The sequence below is a fragment of the Ochotona curzoniae genome, unplaced genomic scaffold (genome assembly GCF_017591425.1).
Source record: "Ochotona curzoniae isolate NIBS_2020 unplaced genomic scaffold, NIBS_Ocur_1.0 contig_2723, whole genome shotgun sequence".
NCBI lineage: Eukaryota > Metazoa > Chordata > Mammalia > Lagomorpha > Ochotonidae > Ochotona > Ochotona curzoniae.
This window is the reverse complement of record NW_024465573.1, coordinates 4618627-4639043: the sequence shown is the minus strand read 5'-3', so window position 1 is coordinate 4639043 and position 20417 is coordinate 4618627. Positions and strand designations below refer to the sequence as shown.

General features: G+C 46.7%; 1 protein-coding gene across 1 annotated transcript in view; it reads left to right on the top strand.

The window, feature by feature from the left end:
* The window catches only part of GRIK4 (glutamate ionotropic receptor kainate type subunit 4), a 297510-nt gene that overhangs the window by 204228 nt on the left and 72865 nt on the right, over positions 1 to 20417 (top strand). The window lies entirely within an intron of this gene.

The window sequence follows — 20417 nt, the reverse complement described above, 5'->3', positions numbered from 1 at the left end:
CAGCTGATTAGGGCTCCAAGTCCCTCTTTACCTTAATGCTGCTTCTCTAGCAACCGCCACTCAGGCTGGCTCCCGCCAGCTGTGAGGCCACAGGATTGTATGAGTCATTAAGAAAGAGCATCACTGGCCACTGGCATGCATCCTCCAGCTCTGCAGCCTGGCCCAGCCTGAGGCTCTGCCCCTCATCAGCAGCTCACTGCTGACAGTGCTGTTCCAGGGCAGGCAGCTAAACTCCTAGGCATGTACCGCAATGAGCCAGGGGACTTGCTGGCAATGTATGACCCCAGGCTCCTTGGCTCTCCACACCATCCTTTTAGTGGGTCCACATGTGTTGTACTAGCACTAGAAAGGTGACTAGAATGTCTGTGGTTCATACATCACCCTAGTGGAGGAGTGTTTGTGAGCCCACCCTGCTGTGCAGAATTGCTTGCCTGATCTCTCTGCATCCCATCCCCATCTTTTTGAGCTGATGTTGAATGGAATCTGTTGTCCAAGTGATCATTCAATTAATGGGCTCACTCTCTCTCTCTCCTTCCTCCCCCCACCCCACCCCGTGTATGTGACTTTCAGCTGCTCTGCTCCTTATTGGATATATTAAGTTGGTGGCAAAAAATCCTCTTTAGTACCCATTTTTTCTTTAATGAATCCAGTGGCTGTCCTGCTGCTTTGCTGTGTGGTTCAGGTTCAGCGAGTATCAAGTATGAACTATGCATGATGTGTCAATGGCACAGATGCAGCTTTGCGGAGCTGGTCCCCAGGTCCCATCCCAATCACAGCCTAGTCTTTGCCTCTTGACAGGTGTCCTTCCTCTGCTTATTACAAGACAAAAAAAAAAAGATGGTTCAGGGATTGATAATTAATTGCACTTCTTTTCCAGAGTGGGATGGATGTCAGAGTCTCGGCTCTGACATTCTCCCAATTCTGTCCAAAGCGATGCTGGCAGGGGTGGGGAAAGGGACAAGGAGCAGGGGAAATAACACCTTCTGAGTGCCTTTTGTGTACTGGATGACACCACATGGGTACTTTGCACAGATTGCTTCTCATCTTGAGGACAACGCTTCAAGGTAGAGAAATTTCATCTCACAATTGAAATGGAAACTCAGGAAGAAGAAGGGGTTCAGCCCAAGTCTCAATATTAACAAGACTTCAGGCAGGGCTGGAGTGGATTCCTGGGTTTGTCTAGCTGCAAATCCATGGTCATAGGTCTCCTTCTGGGCTTTTCCTCATCCCCACTGAAGATCTAACCACCCCTCCTCTCTGCCCCATGCAAACCCCACATCCGGGTCTGTTACTTTGCTGCTACCTGCTGCAAACTAGGACAACCCCTGGCTCTGGTTGCCCCCCTCGACTGGGCTTTGTGTCGTGACAGCATCTTCTCATTTGGGTTTGGTTTTCTTCTTTCTCTTGCTGTCTGGGCGAGTGACTATTAAGAGCTGGTTTTGATTATTTAGAAAGCACCATGCAGGGACTCAGTGGGTTGTAATTGGTAAAATGTCTGAACCAAATACCACGTTCCCTGCTGGCGGCTGATTAAAGGATTATTACCATTTTCAAAGTAGGCTTTCAAAATTCAGGGTTATTTTTTTAACCATTTAAAAATTACTATTTTGATTCCTTTCAGAGAGGGGTTCCATCCTGGGACTCTGGAAATCCCACTGGAGCCTGCCTGTTTGGCGAAACTTGCTACCTCTGGTGCCCTCCAAGTGGTGTTCCTGAAACTGAACCCTCTCTCCGATACGGATTTATGGGCATGGGAGTCAGCAGTAATGCTTCACCCTGTCCCAGTTTCTGCTTGTGATGCTTCTAGTTTTCCACACTGTTTCTCCAGAAGATGTCCTGGCAGGCTCTATTAGAATAGTGTCTTAGGGCAAGCAGCTGGTGCATCAGATATGATGCCAATTGGGATGTCCCCATCCCATGTCTAGTGCCTAGGTTTGAGTCCTGACTTTGCCCTTGATCTTAGCACCTGCTGATGCACACCTTGGAAAGTACCAGTGATGATCCAAGCAGTGAAGAAGAGACCTGGATTGAGTTCCCAGTTGCTGACTTTGGCCCAATTCTTGCTGTTGTGGCATTTTGGGGAGGGAACCAGTGTTTGGAAGCCATTTTCTTTTTTAAAAAATTATCATTATTTGTTATTATTATTTTCTATGATCCAGTTTTATAGGTATAGAGATTTTCCCCTTGTCCCTCCTCTGTCCACATTTTCTCCTCCCACCATTTTCTCCCATTTTATCACAGTAGCATAGTCCTTTAGTAATCATTACAAGATTAGCATTCTGCTGTTTAAGTGTATCATGGCATTGTAGGTATTGGCAAATGTAGAAAATCTAGTGTCGTAGTGTGATGGTATATTTAACTGTTTCATTGAGAGTCCTCCTTTTATTTGGGAGTAGAGATGTGTACTGCAATGTATCTTTGATCCCCTGTATGGGAACCCTTTAAAAAAATATAGTGTAATCTCCTTTCCTGACTTGGGAGAAACCCTGTTTGAGAGAGGCTAGGAAAAAGAGAATCACAGCCTTGAAGGTCCTTCATTTCCATCGGTTAACTTGGTCTGAAGATCAGAGATGCAGAACATCCCCCGAGCGGCTCTGTTAGTGGTGTAATAGGATGAGCACACCTTTCATCTGAGGATCGGAAATGGCTTAACAGGCTCTAATTAGACCTGCGGGGTTTGACATGCCTAGCTAAAGATGTAGATCTAAACTTTTTCCATTGGCTCACTGTGCATCACAGTGAGGGTACCTTAGTGTGGAGAAGCTGGTAACTCCTTCACATTTGGCCTGCCTCACTGTAAGGATTATTGCAACCAGACTTGCATGGCACTGTCTTCTGCTTCCTGTGGCTACGAAGGAAGTTGACTCTACTGACATAACAATATTAGTTAACATTTATTGATACCTACATATCTAGAATTTTACATCCTTTCAAGCTGCATAAAAGCTATTCTTTCCTCTTGTACACAAGGAGAGATACAATAGTGCAGCCACAGTCATACAACCAGTAAGTGCCAGACTTCAGACCTGAGTCCAGGGTCCTCCAAGTCCAAGGTCTTTCCATATGACAGCATTGATCCAGAACAAGTGCAGGATCTTGCTGCTTTGTAAATTGTGTGTATTTGTGTTAATAAAGACTTTCTTTAATGGAAAATAAAATCACTTAAATCTCCTGACCAAAGAAAAGAATGTTCTTCCATGGGAAGATGAGAGAAAGCCCTCAGCTTTTCCCTGAGTGTGGTCAGGATTAGGAAATTCACTGGCTTTCCTGATGAATTCTAAAATCCCTCTTTCAAATTCTTCCAGCCACTGGACAGAAATCTACCTCTTAAGAGTGACCCAAGATACTATGCCTCATCCTTCTTACTGGCTCTTTGAAGAATTTAAAGCAGTTAGATTTTGCTTCATTCATTCTTCCTTTCCTAAAATTAGCATAATATTTTTGAGCACCCATTCTTTTAGCAATTGATAGGAATGCAAGAGAAATGAATTGTGTTCCCTTCCAAAGTTTATTGTCTGTGTGGGAAGGAAAAAGGTGTAAGCCATGGATCTGGCATGATAGCCTAGAGGCTAAATCCTCATCTTGCATGTGCCAGGATCTAATAAGGGTGCCAATTTGTATCCCAGCTGCTCTAGTTCCCATCCAGCTCCCTGCTTGTGGCCTGGGAAAACAGTCAAGGATGGTCCAAAGTCTTGGGACCCTGCACCCATGTGGGAAACCCAGAAGTTCCTGGCTCCTGGCTTTGGATCAGCTCATCTCTGGTGCCATTGTGGTGACTTGGGGAGTGAAGCAACAAGTGGAGGGTCTTTCTCTCTGTCTCTTCTTCTCTCTGTAGATCTGCCTTTCTGATTTTAAAAAGATAATAAATAAAATCTAACAACAAAAAAATGTTAGAAGCTACAATGATCAGACATTGCTGGAACTATTAGGCCCCTCTTAGTTTTCCTTCCCCAAGCCCCAACCTATAGTTATTCCCAACAGAGTGTGACTTTGCCCCAACTACAAGGCTCAAAATGCTTCCAGCCAAGTTGGACTCTGGGACCCTGTGGGATACAATTTCCTCTGACTGAACACTCAGTTTCTGTTTGCCACATCAGCTTTTTCACCATGATCTGTTTTTCAGATGTTAAATTCATCCTGAACTTGGAGATCTTGGTGTCTTAGCTACCCCATTGGTCCTGTCTCCTAAATCCAGAGTTCTTTTCTCATCAGCTTTTCTTAGAAACTTGGCCTGGACCATGCTTTTGCTGTGACCCCATGATTTCTTTAACATTGCTCCTATAGAAATGGAACCTGGCAGGGCCCACCAGGAGTGGGTAAGAGCCAATGACCATATTCTGTTTTCCAAAGTAGATATTAATATTCTTTAAAAGTTCATGGCAATTAAAGGATAATCTTTTTTGGGATGCAAAGAATTTTGGAATCTAAGCATAGTTTCTTCACGGTAAGCGTTTTCCATGAGCTTTTGGAAGACTCCTGGGATGCTGTCCAGGGAAAGGCTCCTGACTGGCACTCTGCACCCTTGCCCCTAGCCCTCTCACTGCAAGTGTGCTGTCTTATGGCTTAGGCAGATTTCAAGCTGAGGCAAGGCAGCCTTAGGAAGGTTCTGATTGTGGCTGTCAAGTCCACATGCAGAGCCTGGAAGCTGCCTTTGAAGGGACCCAACTCAGACCTGGGGATGATTGCTGGAAAGGAGCTTCCAGCTGTGGAGACAGACATGCTGAGAGTCAGAGAGCCAGCCAGCACAGGGAGGCTGCTTGGCCTATGCCCCCCACCCTCTACCTCTCTGAGTCAGCCCAGCAGCTTCGCCTTTGATGAAGCAACTCTGAGATGGCAAATCTGACTGCAGGAGGGTTCGGAGGCTATTGTGAAGGTTACTGATAAGTCATGTATTTCTTCCTTTTAATCAAGCAGCCAGGAGAAGGGGAGTTGACATGAGGTTTTAAATAGTTGGCATCATCTATTCAAATGCCACAAACTTGCAGCTGAAGAGCAGCCTTTCCAGCTTCGCTGGAAGACAACCCATGCGGGAAAGCCATGCTCCTGGGCTGAAACCCCCCTGAGGTCCTTGCTGCTTTGGGCGGAGGATATACCTCCACTTCTTCTCTGCCCTTGGGGTGCTGCATGACGCTTCATGTTTTTCTTGCATCACCTGTATCCTCACACCCCTGTACTTGTACATAAACCATTCTCAGCTGAGCTCGGGAGACCTTCCCTACCCCACATCTCTGCAAGCACAACTGAGATGATCTGTATGTCCCCAAGATGCCTCTGTTGTTGCATTCTCATGCTGGGAGTAGGGGATTCCCTGAGGGTGGGAGCAGCACCACCCAGCTGAGAGTGGATACAGGAGCAAATGAAGGGGGGCTGTAGTGTGCAGAGCCCACCTCCCTGGGGCCTGGGGAGGCATGTGTGAGGGTACACAGGCTGGACTACCTAGACCTTAAAGAGCTCCTAGCCAACAAGCTGATCCTGGGCATTTTGTCACAGGAACACTCCAAGACCCCTATCCCCAAGCTTGTTCAGGAAAGATTCCCCATGCTGCACTTCCCCAGTGGCAGCTGGAATTTGGAAATTTGCAGTGGAAGGTCCATTGCATCATGGGTATATTTCTCTTTTCCATTTTTCTCCTGTCCCTCACAACAGTACTCTTCAGCATATGCAAGGTTTTTACATTCCTGTCCCATGAGGTTTGGGCTCTCCTGGCTCCAGGCAGGTGAGCTGGCTGTGGATGGGTGCAATCTGAAGGCCATTTTCTTTCCCTTCTCCCTGGCCAACAGATGATGGTACTTTCTCCCAGAGCGCACAGTCTTCCTGTTTCTCAGCTCTGATGGAAAATTCACTGGCTTCAGAGGCTTATTCACTCATCAACCGGCAAACAAATTAGAGCTACTGAGGTTTTTGTACAAGGGGCTGCTTTGGGGCAGAAGAGCATGGTTTTAAAGTACCACATTTTAAATCTCTTTCTTGTAATGGGTCCCATTATGCTTCTGCCTGAGATCAGCCTGGGGAGTGTTGCCAGTTCTGAGCGACTGCTGTCTGTGCCTCTCCAGCCAGCTCATGCCTAGGGGAGCTGGAGGAGATCGAGTAGCTCATTGAGTCTCATGAAGCAGCCTGTATCAGCTCAGAGGAGAGCAGAGCAGCCATGGGCAAGAGGGAGGGGGATTGCAGGAGGCCAGGCTGAAGGAAGAGAAGGAAGCTGGATGGATCAGACAGCAGGAGACAGTGCAGAAGCAGGCAGGGTGTCCTGGAGGAAGACCTGAGGCCGAGTCCTGATCTCACAGTGCTTAGGATTCTCTTCCTCTCTCTCTTTGCTTAGTGAGATGGGTGGCTTCATATCTGCCCCATGTGCATCCCACTTTTACTGGGGGAACAGAAGGAAGTGTGTCTGTTAGCTACACTTGGAGGGTTTGCCACATTGTGCAGGCTTGTGCTGGCTCTCAAGCAGGTGTGTGTATCTGCTATCTTTGCATACCGTATTCCTGCACTCTCAGGGCTAGCCTGGTGCAAGGCCAAGGTAAAGACAAAGCAGGGGTGAGCAGGCTGCTCATGTGCCTCCTGTTTGTGAGAACCAGCACCGCTTAGCTGTGCTTGACAAATCCAGCCAGTCAGTTGGACCCTCCTTGCTTCTAGAAAATTTCCTATCACCTCCTCCCTCCCCACCTCTTGTCTTCTTCCATCCCTTCCTTTTCCAATCTCTGACTCTACATTTTACCATGGCTCTGGATTGGTGTGAAGGTGAGAATCAGAGCTGTGACTTTTCCTGCGAGAACTCACAGCCACTTAAGGGCTTGCCTAGAGTGGCTTAGATGAGATCTGCCATCATCCCCAAACTAGCCCTCTCTTGTCCACCTGCCCAAAGCACAAGTTAGCCCAGGCACACATTCTCTCCTACTCAACAGCCAACCTGCAGCTACCACAGGAAAGGGCAGTCCTCAGCCCATCACTAAAAGCTCAGCAGCTGCATCCTGCCTGTCCTCCTACAGTTTCCTCACTTCAGCATCCTCTATTTATGAAGGACAGTGAGTGACCAGTAGTCCAGACACCCCATTAAAACTGTTTGGTAGCAGGTGTTTAGCAAGTAAGATGCCCACTTCCCCCACTGGAGTTCCTGAGTTTGATTTCAGATTCTAGCTCCTGCCTCCAGGTTCCTGCGAATGGGGCTGCTTGGATGCAGCAAGTCATGGTTCAAGTGCTTGGGTTCCTGTCACCCGTATAGGAGACCCGCGTCCACAGCTTCCAGTTTTGGCCTGGCACAAGTCCATTTGTTGCAGGCTTTTGGGGAGTGAGCTAGCAGATGGGAGGAACATGCATGCTCTCTTTCTGGCTTTTCTTCTTCTTCTTTTTTTTTAAAGATTTATTTTTATTATTTTTTTATTGGAAAGGCGGATATACAGAGAGGAAAGACAGAGAGGAAGATCTTCCGTCCAATGATTCACTCCCCAAGTGATTACCACGTCCGATGCTATGCCAATCCGAAGCCAGGAGCCTCTTCCGGGTCTCCCACGCGGGTGCAGGGTCCCAAAGCTTTGGGCTGTCCTTGACTGCTTTCCCGGGCCACAAGCAGGGAGCTGGAAGGGAAGCAGGGCTGCCGGGATAGAACCGGCGCCCATATGGGATCCCGGGCATGCAAGGCGAGGACCTTAACCACTGTGCCACCGCGCTGGGCTCTCTGGTTTTTCTTCTTAAAATAATAATAATAAAGTGTATTTAAAAAAGGTGTACTAGTTCAGTTGGCACCTGTCACTCAGAGCTCCAAGTTGTGTTATTAGTACAACTGCCTCCCCGAGATACTCCTCCTGGTGCTAGTGACAAATGAAGCCAGGCAATGCACTGACTGTGTCATGTTCTTTGGCAGTAATTTTCTTGTAAGATGAAAAATATCAAGCATGCCTGAGTTGCTGACAAATTTTCTTCTCGGCAGCTAATTTGAAATGCCTCCTATCTTCTGGGAGGAAGGAGAGAGACATGTGGATGATTCTTGGGTTTGCCAGCTCTGACGTGTGCTCATCCCATGTCAGTGTGAGGAAGGCCAATGGAAGCCTACCCCAGCATGTTTAGAAGATGGACTAGGGAACTATTTTTTCTGTGTAAGCAAAAAAGAGGAGTGGGTATTTGGCTTGGTGATCAAGAAGCTGCGTGGGATTTCTGCAGCCAGTCTCAGAGTGCCTGAGTTCAGGCCCTTGCTCTGCTTCTGAGACCAGCTTCGTGGGAAGCAGGTGATAGCTGTTAATCCCTGCCCTTTGTGTGGGAGACCTGGATGGGGTTCCTAGATCCTGATGTCAGTCCCAGTCCAGCCTGGGCTGTTGGGGTCATCAGGGAGTGAACTAACAGGCAGGAGATCCTCATCTGTATCACCAATAAGATAAATGAATAATTTGAAAACTGCACTAACAGATAACTCATTTCACACTGATTTCCAAAAAGAAAGGAGATGTGAGCATCTGCAGAGTCCTGCCCTGAGAAATTTTACTTCTGAAACCTTGGACTTGGGGGAGGATTCCTTACATCCAGGACAGCATCCCTGGGAGGTGGCATCTTTAGGAAGGTTCCTTCCACAGCATGGACTGAGCTCCATTCTTGCCTTAGACGGTCGTTCTCCGTCCCTGGCATCCCTGAGAAGAGTCAGTGTGGGCTTCTTGGCAGGTGTGGTGAGGGATGGGCCAGATGCTCAGCTTACCCGCAGAGGTCAGGCATTAGGGATCAACACCTGGGCACAACTCGACGCGAAACCTTCCCTCACAGATAAGTACATTTGATTCTCTTTATTTGCATGATTCCACATTTGCAGTTTTTACTTCTTGCAGTTGATTGGCACATAACCTCAGAATTGGGTTAACAGGGTTTTTGGCAGATGTACAGAATAGCCCCAAATGTGAGTCACCTGGGGTGTGCCCAGCTCCAGGCTGGGCCAGTTGACACCCTGTCTGTTCCTCTCAGCTCCCCTATTGTCAACAGGTGCCCTTCCCGCCATCACAGTGTAATGCCGTATTTCTTGTAAGGTCTTTCTGTTTAAAACAATCACAATGAATAGTGCTCTAGCCATGTCCTCTCATGCTTCTTACTGAAAGAGTCAGCATATCTGAAAGTCTGTTGACAGAAGTCACAGTGCTGTTACTCAGTGTTCATGAATCAACAATAATAATATGTGAGGTGTCTGTAAGCCTGAGAATGGGTGAGCAAGATCTCACAGGAAACTAACCTTGGAAATCCCGTAGGAGCAAAGACTTGGAATCCTCAGACTGATAGCCGTGCCTTTTTTCTACAACAGAACTGTCACAAATGCCAAGCATCAGCTCTCATGTCTACAGCCAGCAGAAGATGCCAGGAATGAGTAAATTATGAGCAGTTGGATTTTTCCTCCAGGGACCCTTTCTGTCTGTGTTCCTTGCTCTCCTGTTTCTCACTGCATCCCAGGACTGTGCTGGTCCCCTATGACCTGCCGTTCTCGTGGTTCCCTTGATGTAGAATAGAACTTAAGATCCTGCACTTCTAAGGCCAAGGCACATCAGAGAAGTCCTTTGGACCAGTGCCCTTACTGGATGCTTAGATTCCTGCAAATGCATTCTCAGGGGAGAGAGTCTATGTTTCACCATCTCCAGCATTAGGGAACCTGTACCTACAGGGATGGCCTACTCCATCTTGGAGAGCTCTCATCATCAGAAAGTTCTTCCATATGTTGGACATAAATCTCCCTAAAGCCTCTTCCTTTTGCCTTTAGTTCTGTTTCTTGGGTCTGTGCATCTGTTCTACCCTTCCTGTGACTGTTTTTACTTCATGAGGCTCAGAGAGGGCTGTTCTGTGACAGGCTGCAGGGTGCCACCCAGCATCCCTCACAACAGGTGCCCACCTGCATCTGTGGACAGCTCTGCTTTAAGCAGTCTCCTGCAGTTCACCTGTGTGAGACCTCTTGGCACTACTCCTCCTAATCTTGTCTCTCCCCGGCTCTGTTCCAATGCACATTGAAAATCTAAAGCAATATTACAAATACATCTAGCACTTTCAGGAATGCCTGCTGTTCGAGCTAGAGAGGACTAACTTCTATCCTCTTCTTATAGGTAAGATAACTGAAGACTTAAAGGAAGTGACTTTCCTAAAGGTATTTCACAATTTTATGGTTAGTTATTAAATGCCAAAGAGAGGCCAGACACTGTCCTGGGAGCTAGAGCCACAGAAGGGGAGTTCCTTCATGTTGTCACCAAGTGTTTAGTCAGCTCTGATTCCATGCTGGGCATCGCAGGGATGATGGTGAACATGGTAGAATCTTGTCACTCAGGGAATGATGTGTCTAGTGGGAGGGCTGTGTGTGAACAAATCATTACCAGGGTATTGTACGAGTGATGAGAACTACCAAGAAGTCGTTCAGGACACCACACATGAGTCCCTGGAACAAGGGACCTCACTGAGTCAGAAGAGTTGAGAAGGGCCTCCCAAGGCTGAACCCTGACAGATGAGTGGACAATCCCAGGAGAAAGGGGAGTGTGACAAACCCAAAACAGGTGTTCTTGGAAGCCATGAGGTGGATGGCAGAGCCAGGTTAGGAAGCCATAATTCCTGAGGCCCTCAGGTCTTCCTGTGTACTCCGTACTTCTTTCTTCCAATTTTATCTAATCCTCTTCTAAATATAGCACTTGGGATCAAAGGCAAGAAAAAGCAAAAGCCAGCTTCAGGAATGTGGATTTACAGGCAGGAATGCTCACGGCAAATACTAGTGGCTAAAAAATAATGATTCAAATGTGTACTGAATAATTAATTATTTAGTACAGAAAGGTTAACATCCTGGAAGCAGCACAGCATAGTGGTCTTGTCTGGGTATGAATTTGCATTGATTGTGGAACTTTGGGCCAGAAATTTAACCTTCATGTCTTAGGTCTCTTATCTGTAAAATGGAATGATAATGGTACCTTCCTTTTAATGTGGGTGCAAAGATGAAATGAGGTAACACATGGAAAATATTTAGTCCTGTAATAGGCTTGTGGTAAATATTCAAAAGTATTAGCTTGTGTAATTTTCTTACAATCCTTAAGTTAATAACAAATGACTTAAAAGGAGTTCATTGAAACCAAAATCATATTTAGATATCAGGTACTCTGCTAGAAATTGATGACACAGGAGGTTCAAATCCTTTGTGCTGGGCTCTTAAACATTTTGGGACACAACTTGCATGTAGACTAAACTAAGGACTTATGAATATCCACCCAGAGGTAACTGAAGCCAAGGCTTGTGGAACCAGCTACTTTTGCTACATAATGTGCTGCTCTGATCCTGTCTAGATATAAATACCATTTTTAAATGTTGGTCTTGACCTGCTTAATTGGTTTCTTAAACCATTAGTGATTTTCATCTCACAATTAAATAAAACACTATGTTATACTGAGTTGCAAACTTAGTACAGCTAAAGTAGAATTCATTTGATAGGACAGTCTTCACAGTTTCCCTGGGCTGATTTTCATCTCTTTCCTTGGCATTTTCCGTGGCTATTCTTTGATCCTGAATTTTCAGTGTTGTGCACTCCTGCACTTATTTTGGTGGTGCTTCTTACTTTGGCCAAGTCTGACATGTCCCTTTCTTCCCCAAATCACCTGTTCATCATGTGTCACACCTCACTGCCACTTTCCCTGCTTATAGGTCAGTATTAGTCTTGTACCCTCAAAGAGTCACTACTAACCTGCCTATAAGCATCCTTCCTAATGAGAACTTCTACTCAGAATCCTGAAACTTGGGGGGAATCCCCAGCGCCTATAAAACTGTACTACATAATACAATGTAAGCAACAATAAATAAAAAAAAAAAGAATCCTGAAACTGAGGTTTGAAATAATGAGTCATTGGTTATGCTTCTTCCAACTTTGAATGGCCCTAGCAAACAAGGGTCTCAAGCAGGAAGAACTTGTATAGACCTTTAGACTCTTACCACATCTGTGATGGCCTCAGATCATCCCAGTAAAGGAGCAAGGGAGGTAATCCTTTTCTTCAAAGTTGCCAAGAGTGACTTCAAAAGACCACACAGCAAGTGGCAGAGTAGCTGGTTAGCTACATTTCATCGTGAGTGTACTGTTAGCTTTGGTTCCCATAGCTGGTCAGAAGCTCCCATATTCATTCTCTCATTTGGTTGTTGTCAACAAGGCCTTATCAACAGGAGGTTCATTTATTTCTGTGTTACAAATGAGGAGGGTTCAGAAAGGTTAAATGACATACTCAAGGTCATACAGCATATGCAGGGAGAGGAAGAAAGAAAACATGGGTCTCCTGATACCGCCTGCATCCCCTTGTGCCAGGCTCCTTGTCTGAATCACTCATATGGGCTGTTTAGTGGATGCCCTTCAGGGTTCAATTCCCAAACAAACAAGTTCATGGTCATAAGAGAGGCATGTGGGAGGTCCCAGGTCCTAAGGTCACAATGTTCTACATCCATGTCCTGACTCAATCAGGTGGTTCAGTGGAAAAGAATTTGAACTCAAATTCAGTTTCATCTTCTCTTAACTGTGTGGTCCTCAGCAAGTTTCTTGACACCTGAGTCTTAGTTTTACTTTTAAATAAAGATTTTAACTTTTTATTTAAAAGAGAGAGTTACAGAGAGGAGAGAGAAAGAGGTACCCTCTGTTGATTCATTCCCCAAATGGCCACAATGGAGATAGCAGGGCTGATCTTAAGCCAGGAGCTTCTTCTCAGTCTCCCACATCGGGTGTAGAGGCCCAAAGAGTTGGACATAAATAGGAAGCTGGAAGTAGATCTGTGGGGACATAATCCCATGCCCATCTGGGATGCCCACACCACAGATGAAAACATAACTTGATGTACCACAGTGCCGGCCCCACCTTAGCTTTATTTGTTCATTTATTCAACAGAAATTTGCATCAGAGCTCTGCCATTAAGCATTCTTACTGTTGCCTGGGGTGTCTACCTGCAGCTCCAGGCTTCTCAGGTGGGAACGAGAATAGGGCTGTTATGCATAGGCAGGGCAATTCATGTAAGCAAACGGCATGGCGGGGTACCCAGCCTGCAGGGGTGATCAATACACGTTTGCAAAAACCTGACTCCGAAGCAGAAGGAAGGTCTTGTCCAATGGTTCCAGGCAGCACTGAGTGCAGTGAACAATCATCTAACTGAACATCAAACCTTCAGTATAACTGCACCATCGTGCGCACACCCACAGAGGCAGGCCAGGATGCAAGGCAGCCCCTCAGGACTTGGCAAATGAATGCCTTTTTACCTCCTTGAGAGAGAACAAATTGGCAGAATGATAACTCTGAGTGAGTATGAGCAGGGTTAGAGGCTTTGAGTCTGCAGACTCACCAGGACATGTGGTCCCAGGGACAATAAACTGGCCACATTCCAGAGCAGCCTTGAGGATTGGGCTGCAGGGAAGAACCTGGGGGTTCACCTGCTGCTCCTGGAAGAAAACAGAGGGAACAGCACTTGTTGAAGTTGGTGTCCACTCTGGCATGCTAGGCCCTGTGCATTGTGCCTCACTCCCTGTAACATTACAGCACTGTGGTAAGGCACTTGCCACTGTATTCCCAACAGCTTCTGGAAAAATGAAAGGAGAAGTACGAGTTGACTTTGGTTAGAAACAAAAATGTTTTTCATTGTATTTGGAAAATGTGTATTGTGAAAACTCTCTACATGGATGATTTTGCATCAAAAGAAACCTAAGCTTTAGGGATGTGTGACTTAGCCATGTGTGACATTTTTGCATTCATTATCTCACTTTCCTAGGACTAAGGATGGTTTTTAAAATCTGTAAAACAAACATGAAAATATCTACCCTTGTAGAGATGCTAAAGATTAAATGAGATAAGGTATGCCCATTCTCCACTGCACTTACTCCTCTAGGTTTCCTCGAGGAGCACATGCTGTAAGTCAGGCACTGTTACCATGCTCCAGTGGGTGAAAATGAGTGATGACATGAGCCCTGATCCCTACTCTTGGGAGCTCATTTAGAGTTCAGAGAGGCAGGCAGTCAGCAACAAGCCACATTTGGGAATGTTCTGAAGGAGAAAAAAAACATGGGGTTCTGGGAGGAGTTTGACTTTGGGGGACTAAAAGCTTTCAAGAGGAGCTGATCTCTGGGCTGAGGCTGAAGGATTAGCAGGTGTAAATTAAGTCAGGGTTTGGCAAAGTGCAGATAGTAAATATTCAGTCTTTGCAGACCAGTGTGTGTGGCAACTCTGCTGTCATACATGAAAAGTGCTCGCAAACACTGTTTACGTTGAGTGGGCATGGCTGTGTTCCAATAAAGCTTTATTTCTGCAAAGAGAGAGGGCCAGACTTGATCAGTGGTTTTCTGTCCCCTGAATTAGCTGAAAGACAGCCAGGGGTTGTGCAGCAGGAGAGTTCCAGATGGGTCAAGGCCATGTGCAAAGAGGGACAGGAGTCTGTTGCCTGTGAACAGATGCAGGAGACAGGTGTGAGTGGCATAAAATCACATGAGATAAAGGTGAAAAATGAGCAGAGTGGGCCTTGCAGCTCACAGCAGGGAGTTGGGTCTCTGTCCACTAGCCCAACTGAGAGAGAATATAAAGGTTTTTAGTGGCATGCTAGCATGCTCAGAGGTAAGATGTCAAGGAGGGCTGGCATACTGTTTGTGAAGAACAGAACAGTACTACTCTGAGTGGATTCTGCTCCTGGGAAGACCAATTTGAACCTGGACTAGAGTGGAGGCTGAGGAGGTGAGGCTGAAGGAGATTGCCTGATTCACTGGTTAGGGTGGCTCAGTGCCATGGCCCCAGTGCAGGTACCCTGACTGCCAGTGACCTAGAGCATCCCTGTCAAGAAGCAGCGAAGGATGCCTGTTGTGGTCACTGCCCCAAGACAGCACTTCCTGAAGTGTGTTGCTGGGGGAGTGACCACTTTGCTCATGCCACAGACCTAGTCCAGATCCCTTATTCAGTTGTCCAGTCATCACTTTTCAAAAATGTTGGGTGGCTCCTGCCCAGGCCATAGAGCCTGTTTTTCTAAAACCCTAGGGGCACCTTAGTTAAGCTTTCCTTCTAACCAGTTATTTCCAGCTTGACCCCTGCTAACCCACCTAGGGATCTTAAATGCAACTCCTGAGAGGGTAAGACCCCAGAAACAGCCATCCTCAGCCCACACTGAGAAATGCAATAGCCACTGCAAAAAGCCAACATGCTGATAGCCACAGTACAGGCAAGTGGCCCTGTATGTGACAGTAACCTCTGGGGCAGTACTACGTGATGGAGCAGAGTGGCAACTCTGTCATGATGATGGCACTGTGTATCCAGGTAAAGATGTTCATGCTGCTGAAGAGGATGGGGGGATGTATTCTACCTTTGAAATGATGCCTGGAATATATAATTTAAATCTCTGCAATGCTTAAAGAAGTGATATTATTAGGAACTTGTACAGGTCTGTGTCCCTTGGGAACATTGGGTAAATGAGACTGTTTGTACAAATGCATCCTCTAGCAGTTACTTTCTCCTCTGTCAGTTATATTCACATTTTCCTATTTGAATAAGCACCACCATCGTCAAGTGTCTCTGCTAATAGCCCGAGCACCAGTTGTGTGAAGGGCTACACATTGGTTTGAAATATTGTGATGTCCATGAAACAGTGCACTCGTTTTATATCCAATTCTTTTTTTCTCTTACCAACATGGCAACTGGGATAAATTATAGATTTAATCCTCACTAATAAAGTGGAGCAACCTTGAGATGACTCTGCTTAGGCTTCCAGGCCCCAGCAATGAGCCTCTCTGTGCCTAGTGGGCTATGCTGGTGTGCCAGAGTTAGCAGCCAGCGAGAGCCCTGGGTACATGGCTCTGCCCAACCTTGTGCTAGCAATGTCACATTGGGAGCTGGAAATCAGCCAGTGCAGGGGTGTTTACACCACAGAAACTGGGACATGCTACAGCCAGGGTCTCTTTCCCCACATTTTGACATTTGCTCACCCTTCCCCGACCTCCAAATGATAGGCTGGTATGTCACCACTGGTCTCCACACCCTTGCCTTGCCCTGTTGCCGTATTTCTCATCAGGGTTGCTCTTTCTGTACACCTCCCCCTAATAGCACAGCCCACCTCATGGTAGCCTGGAGGACTTGCTTCAGCACAGATTCTGGGTTAGTCGGGACTGATATGGAGCCCAAGTGCCTGAATTTCAATTGCTGCTATTGCTGGGCTGCGAACCAACCTTTATGATGCTGGTGAAATCTGTGTAATGAATTCTAGTCCACGGTGTGAAGCTCTTTGGAGAACATGGGTGAAATCTCATAGTACTTCGCACTTGAACCATCTCATTTAATCTTAAGAACCCTCATGGTGACTATTTTTAGCTCCATTCTGTAGATGGGAAATGCTGAGGCTCTCTTGAGATCACACAGCTTCTGTTGGGGAAAAACCAGCTCCTCCAACTTCCAGGCCACTGCTTTGGTGGTGCAGGGCAAGTCATGTTCAAGGTGAGCAGGTCAAGGCTGATATCAAGCCTGCACTTTGCACTCCCAGCTGTGCAGTGGCAGGGCCACATCATCTGCCCAAGCAGAGCACCTTGTTCTTATCTGCACAAAGTTGACAAATAGGCTCACCTATCCAAATCCATCTTGTCTTCTTGTCTTTATTGCAAGCCTGTGGCCTCTACCCGTGAGCAAGTTGGGCAGACAAACTAGGGAGAGAGGAGAGGCATTACCAGGAGTGAAATCCAGGCTGCATACATGGGCATGCGGAAGCTACTTACAAAACAGCTGTTCCTGTAGGAGGCTTCGGGGGCAGGTGTCAGCAGGGTGGTGCAAGGGGGTTTGGCTGGAGGCACAGCCACAGATTGTCAATGATGAGAGCTGTATCTGCTGCCCACCCCTGGCACGTGTGGTACTTAGAGGTGCCCAGTGGGTGGAGCAATTAGCCCGTATCCCAGGGCGCCTGGCTCTGGCTCTCCATCTCCCTCCCACTGCCTTTGCAATTAGATGGTGCCTGGTAATAGCTGCCAAGCCGCTTTGTTGGATCTGATGAGTTTATTAATGTCTTAGGGGCAGTGAAAGGGTAGGTGAGAGATTTCGTTTCCTGACTGGAGCTTGGGGGCTAATTAGTCTCTTTGCCATGTCCCCGAGGGTGGGGCCAGAAGGGTGCCTTGCTCAGGCTGTCAGGTCTGGCCCCAATCCCAGGCTTCTGCAGAAACTTGGCTTGTGGCTTAGGTTAAGATCAGGCGTCTGGGGCTGGGGAGAGTAGGTGGTTAGTGAGCGGCAGGTCTCTTGAAAATGTTGGAGGTGGGAGAATGTGCCGGTAAATGTGAAGTCTTACCCTACTGGTACACAGGGTGGGCATAAGGTGACAAAGAAGACTCTAGAGAATTTAATCTTCTCAACATCCAAACGTTGATGTCTAGCCCATTGCTCTTCCAGTTCGTCCTGTCCAAATATGGCCCTTCCCCGGCCTAGGAGACGATCAGGGGAAACTTCTACCCATTTTGAAGACAGAAAAATTGAGGCTCCAGGAGGAGGATCATTTCACCTAGTTTTATGCACTGTTAAGGCTAAGGGGAAGAAGTTATGTCTCTGTGGTTCTTCCTGAGTGGCCAGGGCCCTTGAAGCCACACCTGGTTGGTGTAGTCTGCTGAAAGAGAGCACATTAGTGTCCCCACCCTAAGAGACACTCTAGGGACTGAAATAACCACAAACTTAAAAGTCAGACAGGGCTGGGCTCAGATTCAGATATGGATCACTTCAGACAAGTTAATCCTTCTGAGTCCCCATTTCCTTTTTTCTTTTTTAAGATTTATGTTTATTGGAAAGTCAGATTTACAGAGATGAGTAAAAATAGAGAGAGAGAGATCTTCCATCTACTGGTCCCAGTTGGTCGCAATGGCCAGAGCTGAGCTGATCCAAAGACAGGGACTGGAATCTCTTCTAGGTCTCCCACATGGGTGCAGTGGCCCAAGCACTTGGGATACCTTCTGCTGATTTCCCAGGTCTTAAGCAGGGACCTGGATAGGAAGTAGAGCAGCTAGGATACAAACTAGCACTCATATGGGATGCTGGCACCACAGCGTATAGGATTAGCCTGTTGAACCATAACATCATTTCTAGCCATTTCTTTCTAAATAAAGAGACACTGGAACTATTCCAAAGGAGTGATGGGAGAACTCTCAGAGATGATGGAATGTGATGCAGAGGCCCAGTGACTATGACCCACTCTCCTTTAATTTGGAAATCCAGCAGCTCAGCCCTCATGCCCTCTCCCTCTCCTACAAGGAGATGAAGGGGTAGAGGAAGCTAAGGCAATGGCATGGCTTGGCTGGTCCCTTTAGAAGACTGTAGGAGCTTCTGGACCCTGAGGAAGGCTGTCTGCTCTCTGCCCATATATGACCCACTGTAGTGGTCAGCTCATTGGCCATCCACTTTCCTAGGTCATCCTTGAGCAGGGTTCTAGGGTATGAGCATGAAGAAGGCCAGCCCTTGCTGTTGCGAGTCCCATAGACTGGGGGAGGAGATGCACAGGTAAGCACAAGTATGTAAGAGAACCCTGGCGAAGTCAAGATGGGCGTGCAGTCTTCCTTGAGAAGAGTCATGTGAAGCTAGGAGCACTTAGCTTAAAACTCAGGCAACCTGGTCAACAGGTTATGTGTCCTCAGCTAGGAGAGTCGGGTCAATTCTTTGATTTTGGCCTCATTCTCTTTATCTGTAAAATGGCTCTCACTGCAAACCAAAAGAAACATGAGCATGTATAGCATCATTCTACCCTGATAGAGGTGAAGGGGACTGCTCACCATTTTCATTGTGGCATCCTCGCCTAGGCATGGAGTATTCACGAATATCAACACCCCATTATGACCGGAAAGGCCCACCCTAGTTCTCCTGCCTGCAACTGGAGGTCAGAGAGGACTCCCACCTAGAGTTCCAGGGTGGACCTGGGTTGGTCCTGCCCTCAACACACTCCACCTTCACCCTGACGGCAGAGAACTGGTTCCTATACCCTCTGTCAGAGATAGGGGTGGAGGAACTTTGGGGGAGCCCCAGCTTTATTATTGCTCAAGCCTTTGTAAGAGAACCCAGGGTCCAGCTCCAAGGACTAGAGTCACTTGGCATGCATGGAATTTGTGAGAGCTTTCCAGAGAAGCTGCTGCCAGTGCCTGGAGATGCTGGCAGGGGTGGATGTGGGCGTTTCATTGGGTTTCCAGCCAGCTGTTGCCAGCTCTCCTGCTGTCCAGTTTGGACAAAGCAATACAAGGAATGTTCCAGAGGCTCCAGCTAGTAAAGATATGTAGGAGCTTAAAGTATGGGATTACATATTCACGTAGCATTTATGTTTTTTATTATGAGGTATTTAAAAGTAATTTTTGCATATTCTGCATTTTTATAAAATATAGAAAAAATTTTACTGGGAAAACCAACCTAAAAGCTAACTGCCAGGATGGACGTTTAGGCTAGTGGTTAAGAAACCAGTTCCTGCTTCAGAGTGTCTAGTTTTGACTCTCAGCTCCAGCTCCTAACTTGAGTTTCCCACCAATGCCAGCCCTGGGAGGCAGAGCTGATGGCTAAGGTACTTGGGTTCCTTTCACTCATGTGGCAGACCTGGATGGAATTGCCAGCTTGATAAAGTTAAGGGCCATGGCCCTGGCTTAGTCCCAGCCTTTGAGGGCATTGGGGAATGAACCAGTGGGTGGCAGTACTCTCTTCTTCCGCCTCTTAAGTAAATAAAGGTAAAATAAAATTTTTCTTAAAATCGTTGATCTTGAGTTTAGGCTTAAATGTGTTCTAGATAACTTTCTGAGCACTGTCTGTCCCCACACACAGGTGTTTAGGATAATGGGACAATCAGCACTAATGTATTGCATATGTAAACATTTGTTGAGAGAATAGTGTTTGTACCACAATAAACTCAGAAGAAAATAAAGCAAGAAAAAAAGTCATCCATTTACAGGAGAGAAAGAGAGTCCCAACCACTGACTTGCTCTTCAGCCACTGTAATGGGAGGAGCAAGGTCAGGGCTGGAGTCAGGATCTGGGAACTCCTACCAGATGGTAGTAAAGCAACTACCTGAGCTGTCACACACTGCCTTGCAAGGTTTGTACTGGAAGGAAGCTGAGCATAAGGAAGCTGGGAATTAAACACAGGCATGAAATGTTGGTACTTGGACTAAATGCCTGTTTTGAAATTTTGAAAATATTATTATTAAGTGCCAGGTTAAATACATTCTCATGACTCATAGAAATTTCTGTCATCATTCCCATTTCACAGATGAAGAAACATGCTCAGAGAGTTTTCTGAGCTTCTGCAGTAAGGTCTGGGTGAAGACTTATGATTTAAGACATGTTCTGAGCTGACCACAGAGGTGTGGCAAGCATTTTCATCCATTAGAGATGGGAAAGCAAGGGCTCAGAGATTTAAGTAACTTGTGTAAGTTCACAGCTAGCAAGGGAATCAACCAGGACTAGAACCTGAGTTCTCCTTCTTCTTGCCCATCATCCAT